The sequence below is a fragment of the Macaca fascicularis genome, chromosome 14 (assembly GCF_037993035.2).
Source record: "Macaca fascicularis isolate 582-1 chromosome 14, T2T-MFA8v1.1".
Classification (NCBI taxonomy): domain Eukaryota; kingdom Metazoa; phylum Chordata; class Mammalia; order Primates; family Cercopithecidae; genus Macaca; species Macaca fascicularis.
The window spans coordinates 46,440,128-46,455,435 of NC_088388.1; positions in this window are offsets into that span (position 1 = coordinate 46,440,128).

Below are 15,308 nucleotides of genomic sequence, written 5' to 3' on the forward strand. Positions count from 1 at the left end.
TACATACGTAAGTATAACTTTCTGTAAATAACCTATTTTTCTCTATTCTCTATAATTTCTTTTTTAAAAATCATACTTTAAGTTCTGGGATACTTGTGCAGAACATGCAGGTTTGTTACGTAGGTATACATGTGGCATGGTGGTTTGCTGCACCCATCAACCCATCATCTAGATTTTAAACCATGCAAGCATTAGGTATTTGTCCTAATGCTCTCTCTCTGCTTCCCCCAACCCCCCAACAGGCCCCAGTGTGTGATGTTCCCCTCCCTGTGTCCATGTATTCTCATTGTTCAACTCCCACTTATGAGTGAGAACATGTGGTGTTTGCTTTCCTCTTCCCGTGTTAGTTTCCTTAGGATAATGGTTTCCAGCTTCATCCATGTCCCTGCAAAGGACAAGAACTCATCCATTTTTATGTCTGCATAGTATTCCATGGTGTATATGTGCCACATTATCTTTATCCAGTCTATCATTGGTGGGCATTCGGGTTGGTTCCAAGTCTTTGCTATTGTAAACAGTGCTGCAATAAACATATGTGTGCATGTGTCTTTATAGTAGAATGATTTATAATCCTTTGGGTATATACCTAGTAATGGGATTGCTGGGTCAAATGGTATTTCTGGTTCTAGATACTCGAGGAATTGCCACATTGTCTTCCACAATGGATGAACTAATTTACACTCCCACCAACAGTGTAAAAGCTTTCCTATTTCTCCATATCCTCTCCAGCATCTGTTGTTTCCTGACTTTTTAATGATCGCCATTTTAACTGGCATGAGACGGTATCTTACTGTGGTTTTGATTTGCATTTCTCTAATGACCACAGATGATGAGCTTTTTTTCATATGTTTTTTGGCCACATAAATGTCTTCTTTTGAGAAGTGTCTGTTCATATCCTTTGCCCACTTTTTGATGGGGTTGTTGTTTTTTCTTGTAAATTTGTTTAAGTCCCTTGTAGATTCTGGATATTAGACCTTTGTCAGAAGGATAGATTGCAAAATTTTCTTCCATTCTGTAGGTTGCCTGTGTGCTCTGATAATAGTTTATTTTGCTGTGCAGAAGCTCTTTAGTTTAATTAGATCCCGTTTGTCAATTTCGGCTTTGGTTGCAATTGCTTAGGGTGTTTTAGTCATGAAGTCTTTGCCCATGCCTATATCCCAAATGGTATTGCCTGGGTTTTCTTCTAGGGTTTTTATGGTTTTGGGTTTTACGTTTAAGTCTTTAATTCATCTTGAGTTAACTTTTGTATGAGGGTGTAAGGAAAGGGGCCAGTTTCTGTTTTCTGCACATGACTAGCCAGTTTTCCCAGCACCATTTATTAAGTAGGGAATCCTTTCCCCATTGCTTGTTTTTGTCAGGTTTGTTGAAGACCAGTTGGTTGTAGATGTGCGGTGTTGTTTCTGAGGCCTCTGTTCTGTTCCATTGGTCTATATATTGGTTTTGGTCCCAGTACCATGCTGTTGTGGCTACTGCAGCCTTGTAGGATAGTGTGAAATCAGGCAGCATGATGCCTCCAGCTTTGTTCTTTTTGCTTAGAATTGTCTTGGCTATATGGGCTCTTTTTTGGTTCCATATGAAAGTTAAAGTAGTTTTTTCTAATTCTGTGAAGAAAGTCAATGGTAGATTGATGGGAATACCATTGAATCTATAAATTACTTTGGGCAATATGGCCATTTTAGCAATATTGATTCTTCCTATCCATGAGCATGGAATTTTTTTTCCATTTGTTTGTGTCCTCTCTTATTTCCTTGGGCAGTGGTTTGTAGTTCTCCTAAAAGAGGTCCTTCACATACCTTGTAAGTTGTATTCCTAGGTATTCTCTTTGTAGCAATTGTGAATGGGAGTTCACTCATGATTTGGCTCTCTGTTTGTCTATTATTGGTGTATAGGAATGCTTGTGATTTTTGCACATTTATTTTGTATGCTGAGACTTTACTGAAGTTGCTTATCACCTTAAGGAGTTTTGGGGCTGAGACGATGGGGTTTTCTAAATATACAATCATGTCATCTCCAAACAGACAATTTGACTTCCTCTCTTCCTATTTGAATACGCTTTATTTCTTTCTCTTGCCTGATTGCCCTGGCCAGAATTTCCAATACTATGTTGAATAGAAGTGGTGAGAGAGGGCATCCTTGTCTTGTGCCAGTTTTCAAAGGGAATGCTCCCAGCTTTTGCCCATTCAGTATGATATTGGCTGTGGATTTGTCATAAATAGCTCTTATTATTTTGAGATATGTTCCATCAATATCTAGTTTATTAAGTGTTTTCAGCATGAAAGAGTGTTGAATTTTATCAAAGGCCTTTTCTGCATAATCATGTGGTTTTGTCATTGGTTCTGTTTATGTGATGGATTACGTTTATTGATTTGCATAGGTTGAACCAGCCTTGCATCCCAGGGATGAAGCCGACTTGGTCATGGTGGATAAGCTTTTTAATGTGCTGCGGGATTTAATTTGCCTATATTTTATTGAGGATTTTCACATCAATGTTCACCAGGAATAATGGCTTGAAATTGTCTTTTTCTGTTGTGTCTCTGCCAGGTTTTGGTATCAGGATGATGCTGGCCTCATAAAATGGTTAGGGAAGAGTCCCTCTTTTTCTATTGTTTGGGATAGTTTCAGATGGAATGGTACCAGCTCCTCTTTGTACCTCTGGTAGAATTCAGCTGTGAATCCGTCTAGTCCTGGACTTTTTTGGTTGGTAGGCTATAAATTACTGCCTGAATTTCAGAACTTGTTATTGGTCTATTAAGGGATTCGACTTCTTCCTGATTTAGTCTTGGGAGGGTGTATGTGTCCAGGAATTTATCTGTTTCTTCTACGTTCTCTAGTTTATTTGCACAGAGGTGATTATAGTATTCTCTGATGGTAGTTTGTATTTCTGTGGGATCAGTGGTGATATCCCCTTTATAATTTTTATTGTGTCTATTTGATTCATCTATCTTTTCTTCTTTATTAGTCTGGCTAGTGGTCTATCTATTTTGTTAATCTTTTCAAAAAAACAGCTCTTGGATTCATTGATTTTTTGAAGGGTTTTTCATGTCTTTCTATTTTCCTATCTCCTTCAGTTCTGCTCTGATCTTAGTTATTTCTTGCCTTCTGTTAGCTTTTGAATTTGTTTGCTCCTGCTTCTTTAGTTCTTTTCATTGTGATGTTAGGGTGTCAATTTTGAATCTTTCCTGTTTTCTGATATGGGCATTTAGTGCTATAAATTTCCTTTTTAACACTGCTTTAGCTGTGTCCCAGAGATTCTGGTACGTTGTCTCTTTGTTCTCACTGGTTCCAAAGAACTTATTTATTTCTGCCTTAATTTCATTATTTACTGAGTAGTCATTCAGGAGTGGGTTGTTCAGTTTCCATGTAGTTGTGTGGTTTTGTATTCTCTATAACTTGTTTAAAGAATAAAGTAAGTCTAAAGTCAAATCTGGTCTTGCTAACCTAGAACTAGTTTTGCCTTACTTAGAAATACATCTTGTGATTTTTATAATACAAAAAGGTCTTGACTCTAAATGCAATTTTAAGAATTGTTTTTGAATTTAAATAAAGTTACCTGAATTTCAAATGTCACAAGGCAGTGCTTTCATTTGTACCAGGACTGTTGCAAGTATCTACTGAATTATCAGCTAAAGCTACCATTTCATGTAAATGCTTTTTTAGTCTAGAGCACCCTGGTGAAGGTCAAAAATATTTCAAACACAGTAGGGTACCAGTTATCTGGAGGGATCTGTCAAGCTTATTTCATTCTAACTGTGCTCAAGTAGCAAACAGGGGAAAGTAAAACAAATCCTATGTATTTCATCATTTTGTCATGTTAGTTAGCAAAAGTTAACACTCTTCAGAAGCCTAATGTACCCAAAGTCTTGGGGACTTTGTAAGACTATAGAGGTCACATTTCTTTTCAGCCTAGGGCGTCTTTTACAAGAGCTTTGGAAGTTTCAGTAGATGTGTGATGGGGCCCGAGGAGTATGGCTGTGAAAAAAATTCTCTAATATAAATACCCTTTTTTTGTGACTTCACTCCCTTAAAGGATGAAGATGTCTTAAATTCCATGTATGTTGGACCCAACCAAGAAAGCAAAAAGGCCCTGAAGTTGTAAAGAAAGACTTTAAAACATCCCCAGTAAATGCTGCAAGGCATATTTTGTGTTTGGTAGATTAAATGACTGGTTTCTTTCTTGTATTACTTGGACTGAGTTCTAGTGACTAGACATTACAATTAACTGTATTAAGTAGCTGGTATTCATTTACCTACAGTGTGCTTGTGAGTAGGGAAGGAGGGCTGCAAAAGGGCTCAATGAAAATTTTTGGGGTGATGAAAATATTTTATCTAGATTGTCGATCATTCCAGGAGTGTATGCTTTTTTCAGAACCCATGCAATTGTACTTTATTGTGTGTAAAATACACCTTAATAAACCTGACTTTTAAATAACCAAGGTTTTTCTTGCATTGGCAGTGGAAGGAGGAAAACTGAGGAACTGGCACAAAACAGTCTTTCCGTTAAACAGTTTTCTTTAACTTGCACACATTCACTTAGGGAAGATGCTTGGGGAACCAAATTATACATGGGCAATTGAGCAGCAGGCTGGGTGCTCAGAAGGCATGGTTGAGTCATTGAGGTAAGAGAAATCAAGCTGGAATCCCCCAAAATAAAGTTTGAGTCCTGTCTCTAGCACTTGGGCAAGTGTGTGTGTGACCTCTGTGACCTCCTCTCTGGGTCTCCATGTCCTTATCTCTAAAATGGGGATAATATCCTGGGCCCACCCAGCTCACAGGGCTATTTTTGGAACTGAGTGAGAGAGTGGCTCTGAACATGCCATGGAAATAGTGAAGTTCCCTGTGGATGGGGGCATCTGAGATGATAAGGAATTAACCACCCTCATGTGGTGACACCAAACCTGGTGTCAGGGACAAGGGCAGTTGGTTTTAGGTCTGCCCTCTGAAAACAAAGGAGTAGTCCGGCCCACTTCCATGGCAGTCATAATTTGCCAAATGATGCATTATTTGATCCATAAGATAACCAGACTCACAGAAGGACAGAATGCCAATGAAATGAAGTATTGGTTTATGCAGGAATGGAAATATTTTTAAACTTCTTATTTTGTTCTGGAATAAAATATAGGTTTGATTCCCATTGCAACTAGTTTACCAAGTAAAATTTGGCCAGGAGGCATTGGAGGGGGTGATTCAGGGAGGCAGGGAACAACTTTAGCTCAGTTGGAAATTTCAATAGATGACAGATACTCGGTTCAGTTTAGGTTCCAAGCAGGAGAGCTGTTTGCCCAGTTTGGGTTTAGAGGCTGTTACATTTGCGGTCCACTGGCCTTTTGTAATGGGGCTTGGCTGAGCAAGTGACATTCATCATAATGTGCTTTTTCAGTGTTTGCAAGTCAGAATCCATTTGATGGATGACATTCAGCTTTGGCTGTAACCACTAAGAGAATAAACTGGCACAATGGCTTACCCAGACACAGGGGGCATCTACCCACCACTTCATTCATTCATTCAACAAACATTTATTAAACTCCTATTGTGCTAGGCTTTCTCCCAAACAATCGAAAAATGAAGATACTTAAGATTTAGTCTCTGATCTCAAGGAGTCCACAGTTGAGTAAGAGATAAGCCTGTAGAGAGATATATTACCATATAGGGATGTTAACAGTTATAGTCAATGCCCACACCAGGAGCAGGACAAGCATAAAAAGTCTAAGCATCAGTTCATGCCTCACAGGGGAGGTGGCCCCTGGTCTGGACCTCAAAAGAAGAGTAGAAGTTCACCAACTAAATGACACTGCATTCTGATTCTAATTTGTTTACTAGTGAATGAGTGTATTTATTTCTGCATGTGCATACACACACACACACACACACACACAGAGGCCATTAACTTTGTCTTCTTCATTGCTAACCAGTGAGAAAAGACTCAGCAAGAAAAGGACCATTGATACCTGATATAGTTTAGATATTTGTTCCCACACAAACCTCATGTTGAATTGTAATCCCCAATGTTGGAGGTGGGGCCTGGTGGGAGACGTTTGGGTTGGGGGGCGGATCCCTTATGGCTTGGTGATGTCTTTGTGATAATGAGTTCTTATGAGATATAGTCATTTAAAAGTGTGTGGCACCTAACCTCCCCCGCACCACCCCCACCTATTCTCTCTCTTGCTCCTGCTTTCACCATGTGATGTGCCTGCCTCCACTTTACCTTCTGCCATGAGTAAAAGCTCCCTGACCTACCCAGAAGCCTAGCAATGTCGGCACTATGTTTGTACAGCCTTCAGAATAGTAAGCCAATTAAACCTCTTTTTATAAACTACCCAGTCTCAGGTATTTCTTTGTAGCAACACAAGAATGACATAATATAATACCACATGTAATCCTTCTTCCCCTGACAAGCCAACACCCTGAGATGGGCTGAGGTGACAGCTACAAGCAGGGTAGGCCATTCTCATAGAGCTGCCACTTGCAATGATAGCAAATAAGCAAAGAAAGTTCATTTTGGATTCTACTGTCTTAGGATGGGTAGCCCCATGACAGCCAAATAGCCTTGATTTTGAGGAAAAAGCAAGAAGTCGAAACCTAATACCAGTTCCTATCAAGACAAAAAGGTAATTATGGCATTTAGTCTGCAGGTGTCAAAGAGCAAAGTAATGTTTGACCTTGCCAAAGGGCAGGGATTATGTCATGAGGATGTGTTAGCCACTGTGCGCTCTACTACTCAGTATCAGAGGAGCTGGGGAGGAGGGAACTTAATTCTCCCAGCAAGCAGGGAAGGCTAGCAGAGGCAGCATATTCAGTAGCCAATTGCCCAAAGTGGCTGCAAACAAAAAGATTAGACTTGCCTAACTGTTCAAGCTGCAGAACAACTCCCGAGCAAGACTTATTGACTGCAGCTTCAGAAACGACGGCAGAGAGAAGGAGCAAGGAGGAGGGAAGAGGAACACATGTGTTGATCCTGCTCACACTGGCAGGCAAAAGAGGCTCCAGCCAGAAAACAAGTCAATGCAGAAACACTGGCTGAAAGTCACCCATTCTGGGGAAACTAAGAGAGGTGACGTTCAAAAAAGGTAAAGCTGGCTCACGCCTGTAATCCCAGCACTTTGGGAGGCTGAGGTGGGCGGATCACCAGGTCAGGAAATCGAGACTATCCTGGCTAACGTGGTGAAACCCCGTCTCTACTAAAAATACAAAAAAATTAGCCGGGTGTGGTGGCATATGCCTGTAATCTCAGCTACTTGGGATGCTGAGGCAGGAGAATCACTTGAACCCGGGAGGCAGAGGTTGCAGTGAGCCGAGATCGCGCCACTGCACTCCAGCCTGGGTGACACAGCGAGACTCTCTCTCAAAAAAAAAAAAAAAAAAAGTAAAGCATCAAGTGACAGCATCAAGATGAATTTGTAGATTTAACCAACCATGAAGATGCACCTCCTAAGTAAGCTAAATCCCCTAACCCACCACTCTTCCTCTTAAATGGTCACAGACTAGTAGCTGGCAGGCGCTAGACAGGCCTCCAAACCAAATCCTTCATTTTATACTAGAGGCATCAGGGGTGGTAAGAATATCAATGGACTGTGATCCAAAGTCCTTCCTCTCACTAGCTACAGGATCTCAGATAAGACACCTCAGCCTGTAAGCTGCAATTTCCTCATCAGTGTAATGGGAACATTAAGATGGATGTCATTTGAATGTTGTGAAGACTAAATAAGACAGGTGAGAATGCATCCTAAGGGTTAGGTATATTTTTAACCTGTGAATATACCGCGGTTCCAAGAGGTAAAGTGATTTAAGTCCAAGAAATCAGCAAATGGGATGCAGAGCTAGAATTCCTGACACCTCAGGTGGTGTTCTTTCTGCTAAGCCACACCTGCCAACATGGAAAGAGTTTCATTTCAAGGGTGCAAATCTTGTCTCCTAGGCAAGCTTGTGTGGGACAAGGATTATGTATTCTCCATGCCCCACTATGGTTTTTGGTACTTAATAAGAACAGCCAATATGCATGGAGGTTTTACAGTGTGCTGGGCTTTGTTCTAGGTGATTTTCATGTGCTAACTCATTTTATCCACATGTCAAATCTATGAGGTAAGATAGTATTATTATCATCAACTCCATTATTACAGATGAGGAAACTGAGCACTGGTTAAGAAAGTACCCAAGATCATACCGCCCGTAAGTTGGTTCTATTTATTTTCATATCAAGGCAGTCTGACCCAAAAACTCTGCTCTAACTACTATGAGGAGAAGAGCTGATATTGGAGCTGGCTGCGTTATCCCAGGGAAAAGGTAACCTGCTTGGATGTAGAAGACTGGCACAGGGCTTGTATACACCAGGGACTCAATCAATTGTTGTTTCCCTTGACTTAATGGAAGTCCTGCAATAAAATAACTTGCCATATGCAGCCCTGGTGCTGGCTTCTTGCCATCAGGATGACCTGGAAGTACTTCAATCCTTTCTGCCTCTCACATGGGACTCAATGAAATTTGTCTTATATGCACTGAGCCTGAACTTCAGCCAGCAATGAGAAACATTCAACCTTGCTGACAGTCAAAAAACACACATTAGAATTACATACTTTTAGGCTGCATGCAGTGGCTCGCACCTGTAATTCCAGAGCTTTGGGAGGCTGAGGCAAGTGGATTGCTTGAGCCCATGAGTTCAAAACCAGCCTGGGAAACATGGCGAAACCCCGTCTCCACAAAAAAAAATACAACAATTAGCCAGGTGTGGTGGCACATACCTGTGGTCCCAACTACTCAGAAGGCTGACATAGGAGGACTGCTTGAGCCCAGGAGGTCGAGACTGCAGTGAGCCATGATTGCACCACTGCACTCCAGCCTGAGTGACAGAGAAAGACCCTGTCTCAAAAAACAAACAAACAAAAGCCTACATACTCTTTTCACCTATCAAATTAGAAAAAAATTAATGATAATATTTAACGCTTTAATGCTGGCAGATGTGGGGTAAAACTGGTATTCCCAGACCCTGCTATAACAGTATAAATTGTACTTCTCAGGAAAACAGTTTACCCTCATATAGTTGACTCTTGTTATTCACAGTGGTTATATTCTATAATGTCACCAGTAATACTGAATTAATGAATTCTGAACCATTGCTTCTAGGGGAGACATGGGGTTAGGCTCCTGTGATCCTCTGGTCACATCTTCATCAACCAATCAATGCCTTGTTTTATGTGTGTTTCTGTTTAAAGACACGTTATTTAATATACTATATTCTGTTGATTAACACTGAATTCACAGCCAACAGTGCTACAACTCAGGCCTGAATGGTGCTCAAACATACATATTTTCTCTATAAGGCACATCACAGCCTTCTTGCACTTAGAAACACAAGACAGCACATCAACACTATGATGGGGGTCATTTTCAACATCAAAATCATCCACGTAAAGCACAAAAATGCAAAACCATAGTACTAACTAAATCGTGAAAAGGACACTCGTTTATAACCGAATCAGGAAGGCAAGTGTCACCTTGCTGGACCTCAGCTGCGAATGTGCATGACAGGTGCCTCCCTTGCTCCCACAATGTACATGTCCAAGAATGACCATGAAAGCACAGCCAGCATTGATTTGGGAGTTACAAATAACTGTCAGCATGCAGATCAATTCACAGACTCAGAATCTGTGAAAAATGAGGACCAACTGTATATATTAAGAACCTAACAAGCTTGTGCACATTGAAAGGCACGGGTGACAGAAATCTGGATTTGATTTCACAAGCAGCTTTTGAACTGATCTTATTTCAGCTGGAAAAGATCCATCTGAGTCTAGAGTGTGGGCTCGACTGGTAAGAACCACTGTTCAGTTCGGGCTGAGCATTGCAACAAGGAGAGTTAAAGGCCCCAACCTTGGATTTGGGGATGGGAAACATCACATGTATGCTTCCCATACATGTGATGGGAAGACTCAAGGCCCTGGCGTCCAGGGAGAAAGCTTCCACCAAGAACCAAGCCCTTCTCAAGTGTCTGCTACATCCCCGGTTCTAGGGATAGCCAGGAGGACAAAGCCCCTTCTGCTGCTCTGACTTATTTCTGCCCCTCTTCACCTCTCTAATTTGTTTGTGGTACTGTGGTACACTGGCCTCCTTGCTGTTCCCCGAACACACCAGGCAGGCTATGGTCCCACCTCAGGGCTTTTGCACTTGCTGTCTGCCCACCTAGAACACCCTCTAGACATTTGATGGGCTCCCTCCCTACCTCTTTCCTCTCTGCTCAGTGAGGCTTGCTCTCCCCTCTCTGCCTTCCCTGTTTTGTCTCCATAGGAATTATCACCATCTGATAGATCATTTGTTTCGCTTGTTCATTTATTATTTCTCCCCCATGCAAACTGGGAAGAGGGAGGTTTTATCGTTCTTATAGTATCCCCATTCCTAGAAGAAGGCCTAAGCACATAATAGGCACTCAGTAAACTGTACTATTTGTTAAATGAATGAATGAATGTAAGATACTAGTAATAATAATAGTGGGAATTAACATTTTTGCACCAGTCACTGTGTCGGGTGCTTTACACAGGTTACCTCATTGAAATTCCAAAGCCTTAACATGTGAGCACTGTTATGCTTATTTTGCAGAAGGAACCAAGGCACAGGGAGATTATGCAACTTAATTAAGGTCAACCAGCCAGTAAAAGATTGAACTGTAATAAATCTCAGCTTTTTCTGACTCGAAAGTCACTATACCAGTTTTTAAACTTTCTGTGGTTAAGGACCAGTTGGATTTTTTTCTTCTTCTTCTTCCCAGTCTATCATAGATTGATAACAGAAAAATGAAATGGGGGAAAAGTTACAAAATACAATATGCGTTTGGATGTCATGGTACTATCCAAGTTTTTAAACACCTTTAATGCTTGTACTTATCTCCCCACAGACAGGTAAACAGTTTGGCCCACAACGCAGTTCTTTGAGTATACTGAGCTCTGCAGTACACCCAAGGAATCAAATACTGTCGTCCTGAGTTTCTGGGTCATCTGGAGACTGAGGTTGAGGCTCCAGGAGAAAAGTCCATGATCTCTTTTACTTGTAGGAAACTTGAAAATGTCTCAAGTCAAGTTTCCTTCATTTGACCCTTTACAGTTGTTGGAAGTGGGTCCTCTCACCCTCAATTTTCAGGTAAGAAAACCTGTTTTTCCTCTGCCCAGAATGCCCCTCCTCTGGGCTCTTCAGGGGGTCACCTCCTTAGAGTGACCCTCCCCAACCAACCATGCAAATAGCATTGCTGACCCTCTCTTATCACACAGCCTTGTTTCCATCACAGCATTTTTTACCATCAGAAATTATCTTTTTCCTTGTTTACATATTTACATTCTCTCATCCCTTTTTTATATTAATACAAACTCCAGGAGGGTGGAAACCTCAGTTCATCAGTCCCTCTACCCAGCAAAGAGTTTGGTACCTTGAAGGATTAGTTGAATAATGCAGTAAGATAAAAGAAACACAGAATGATTAAATAGCTTACCTAAGGTCAAAAGCAGGTTAAGGGCCTGAGATGGAAATCACATGCACTCAGTTGTTCAACAGATAATGTTTCAGTGTCTCTTTCTCCAGCATGGGCATGGAGCCGGGCACTGGGGTCTTGGTGGTGGATGAGAGAGGGTAGGCTCCTGTCTTGATCAGGGCCCACAGGACTCAATCCCAAGCACAGTGGTTCTCCTCCCTGCCTTTCTAGCCCTCTCTGTGTTCTTTCATCTGTACATACTATTCTGTTTTCAAACACTTTCTCACAAAAAATCGTGTTATTGTGTAAGCAGGATATTGTATTACACCCGCTTTTAGCATTGCCAGATAAAATGCAGTTACATTTAAATTGCAAATAAACAATGAGTAATTCTTTAGTATGAATATGTTCCATGCAATGCTCAGGAAATACTTATACTGAGAAATTGTTCATTGTTTTTCTGAAACTCAAGTTTAACTGGCTCTCTTGATTTTTTTCTTTCATTTTTTCCCCAAAATATGGCAAGCCTACACATTTTACAGATTAGAAAACTGGGGCTCAGGGAGGACAGAGAACTCCAGTAACTTGGCCCTAAAGGCAGACACCCAGCCAAAGATCCAGAGCTAGCCCTATCCACCACAGAACAACGAAGTCAATGTTTCTTGAGTCAGAACACCTGACCCCACACAGCTTTTACTTCTTTCTTAAAGAGCCAGTGCTTCTGAGCCCAGGCCAATTCCAGCATGGCTGTCCAAATCCATATATCTTGAGGATTATCTTGTCATTGAAATGACTCCCTGGCCTCCAGCAAAGAAGCAGTTGCCATGTCTATATTTAATTACTTTTAGTAAATTTTTCTTCTGATGATAAAAATACCTACTTGTAATATATTTACACAATGAAACACTACACATCAATGAAAAAGGAACAGATGCTGCTACATACAACAGAACAGCTTGGTAAGTTTTTATATATTTATACACATCGGCCTAAAGAAATAGCACTGAGTAAAAGTCTCAACACGAAAAAGAAAACATCCGGTATGAGTCCATATATATGAAGTTCAAAAACAGTCAAAACCAATTTGTGGCAGAAGTCAGAACAGTGGTTTCTCAGGGGTGAGGGTCATTGGGAAGGAACATGAGGGAACTTTCTGGGGTTTTAGTAATGTTCTGTATCTTAAGCGGGGTGATGGCTATATGTATATATAAATATATCTTAAAACTTACGTGTTCACTTAAGACTTCTGTACTTTTCCAGTTGTAGATTGTACTTTAATGAAAAATTTAAAATAAACAAACAATACATGCTGATTGTAAAAAAAATGCCTAAAGTAGACAAATATTAAAAAAAAATAAGGCCTGGAGTGGTGGCTCACGCCTGTAATCCCAGCACTTTGGGAGGCCGAGGTGGGCAGATCACGAGGTCAGGAGATCGAGACCATCCTGGCCAACATGGTGAAACCCTGTCTCTACTAAAACTGCAAAAAATCAGCCAGGCGAGATGGCGGGCGCCTGTAGTCCCAGCTACTCAGGAGGCTGAGGCAGGAGAATGGCGTGAACCCGGGAGGCGGAGCTTGCAGTGAGCCGAGATTGTGCCACTGCACTTCAGCCTGGGTGACAGAGCGAGACTCCGTCTCAAAAAAAAAAAAATTAAAAATCGTCTGTATTGTCGCCACTGGTAGATATCACAACTAACATTTTAACGTGTCTCCTTCCAGATCTTTTTCCAATAACATTAACTTTTCATGAGTATTTCCTAAGAGAGGAATTCGGGACCTAATGCCAATCAGCGGAGGTGCTAACTTATTTAGGAGTCTAAATTTCCTGGACATGACTTTCACTTACCCAAGAAGCCCTGACACAACTAGATTTAATTTGACCATTTTTAGAAAAGCATGGAACAATTAACAGCAAATAAATGGAATTTAAATCAAATTGAATACAGCTTTTCGATGATATGTCTTAGAATTTAATTTTAAGCACAGTAATGAATAGAAAATGAAAGCTTGGCTTTGGAGGAACTCATGAGCCTTCTGGGACCCCGAGTGCCACCTACTGGTCACGGCCTGCCATGACACATCCCATTATCTGTGTCACCCTCCTTAATTAAAAGCCCCAACTATGATGCCTCCTTTTCTCATAAGTTTACACATCTCCTCCAAGAGCTTTCCAGACATCTTTGTTTCCCCAGTGCATCGTATACGTCCTATAACATAGAATTATCTTAATAAATATTTGCTCAATGAATAAAAGGATGGATGGGTGGATGGATGGATGGATGAGTAGATGGGTGGGTGGGTGGGTGGATAGATAGATAGATAGATAGATAGATAGATAGATAGATAGATAGATAGATAGATAGATAGATAGATAGAGGCCGGGCGCGGTGGCTCAAGCCTGTAATCCCAGCACTTTGGGAGGCCGAGACGGGCGGATCACGAGGTCAGAAGATCGAGACCATCCTGGCTAACACGGTGAAACCCCGTCTCTACTAAAATACAAAAAAAAAAAAAAAATTAGCCGGGCGAGGTGGCGGGCGCCTGTAGTCCCAGCTACTCGGGAGGCTGAGGCAGGAGAATGGCGTGAACCCGGGAGGCGGGGCTTGCAGTGAGCTGAGATCCGGCCACTGCACTCCAGCCTGGGCCACAGAGCCAGACTCTGTCTCAAAAAAAAAAAAAAAGATAGATAGATAGACAGACAGACAGACAGACAGACATTCTTGTACCTCATTGTGAAATAAGAGAATAATCCCTATCCTACTCACCTCAAAGACATTTTTCGAAGCATAGATAGCCTCTGGTAAAGACCATAGGGATGTGAGTGAATATTATGACAGCCAATACTAGGAGATTGTAGGAGTCAAGTGGTGACCAGGGTAAGCAGTGAGGCTAGAGACAGGTAGAGCATTAAAAACATGAAACCTAAATAAATGTGAAAATATCTTGAGCCAGGGACTTAATAGGAACTTGAAAAATGTTACTTCTTTTCCCTTTCTTCTGTCCCCTTTTACAGCCCCATCTCACAAATCCTTTCTATAGTATATGAGGAGTTAAGAATGAGGATCTGACCGAGTGCAGTGGCTCACACCTGAAATCCCAGCACTTGGGAGGCTGAGGCATGAAGATTGCTTGAGCCCAGGAGTTTGAGACCAGCCTAGACAATATAGTGACACTTCATCTCTATAAAAAAATAAAATTTAAAAAAAATTGTTAGGCATGGTGATGCATGCCTGTAGTCCCAGCTACCTGGGAGGTCAAGGCTGCAATGAGTCATGACCATGCCACCGCACTCCAGCCTGGGTAACAGAACAAAACCCTGTCTCAAAAAGAGATCTGTCCTTTCCTGGGCTCATTCAGAGGTACAGTGATGTTCAGTGTTTGACTCCTGTCAGTTTTGAAAGAGGCCAAGATCACTGTGCTTGTAATGTGAGCTGGCCCATCAGAGCCCCTCTCAGTTAGGAAAAGTGGTTTCTGAAACATCACTGTCAGTCTGGCTGATTGCGAGGTGCCCATCTGAGCGTGTCCACTGTTGACAGCATTTGACAAGCATCATGTTGGCCTCACTTCTAGATGCTGCACAGTGGGGGCTCTGTTCTGCATAAAGGCTGCATGATGTGGCAGAAAGAATACAGACAAGAATTAGTAGGACTAGGATTTGCCACTCACTGGCTGGGTGACCTTGAGCAAGTCAGCTTGCCTTTTGCCAGTATATAAACCACCTCATTAGAACAATGTAACAAGATAATGCCTGGGAAAACACTTTGTAAACTAAAGCACTGGACCCAGGGTAAGATGTGGGTCCATTAATAGAAGGTCTATTAATAGAAGCCCAAGTGGGCCAGGCATGGTGGCTCAGGCCTG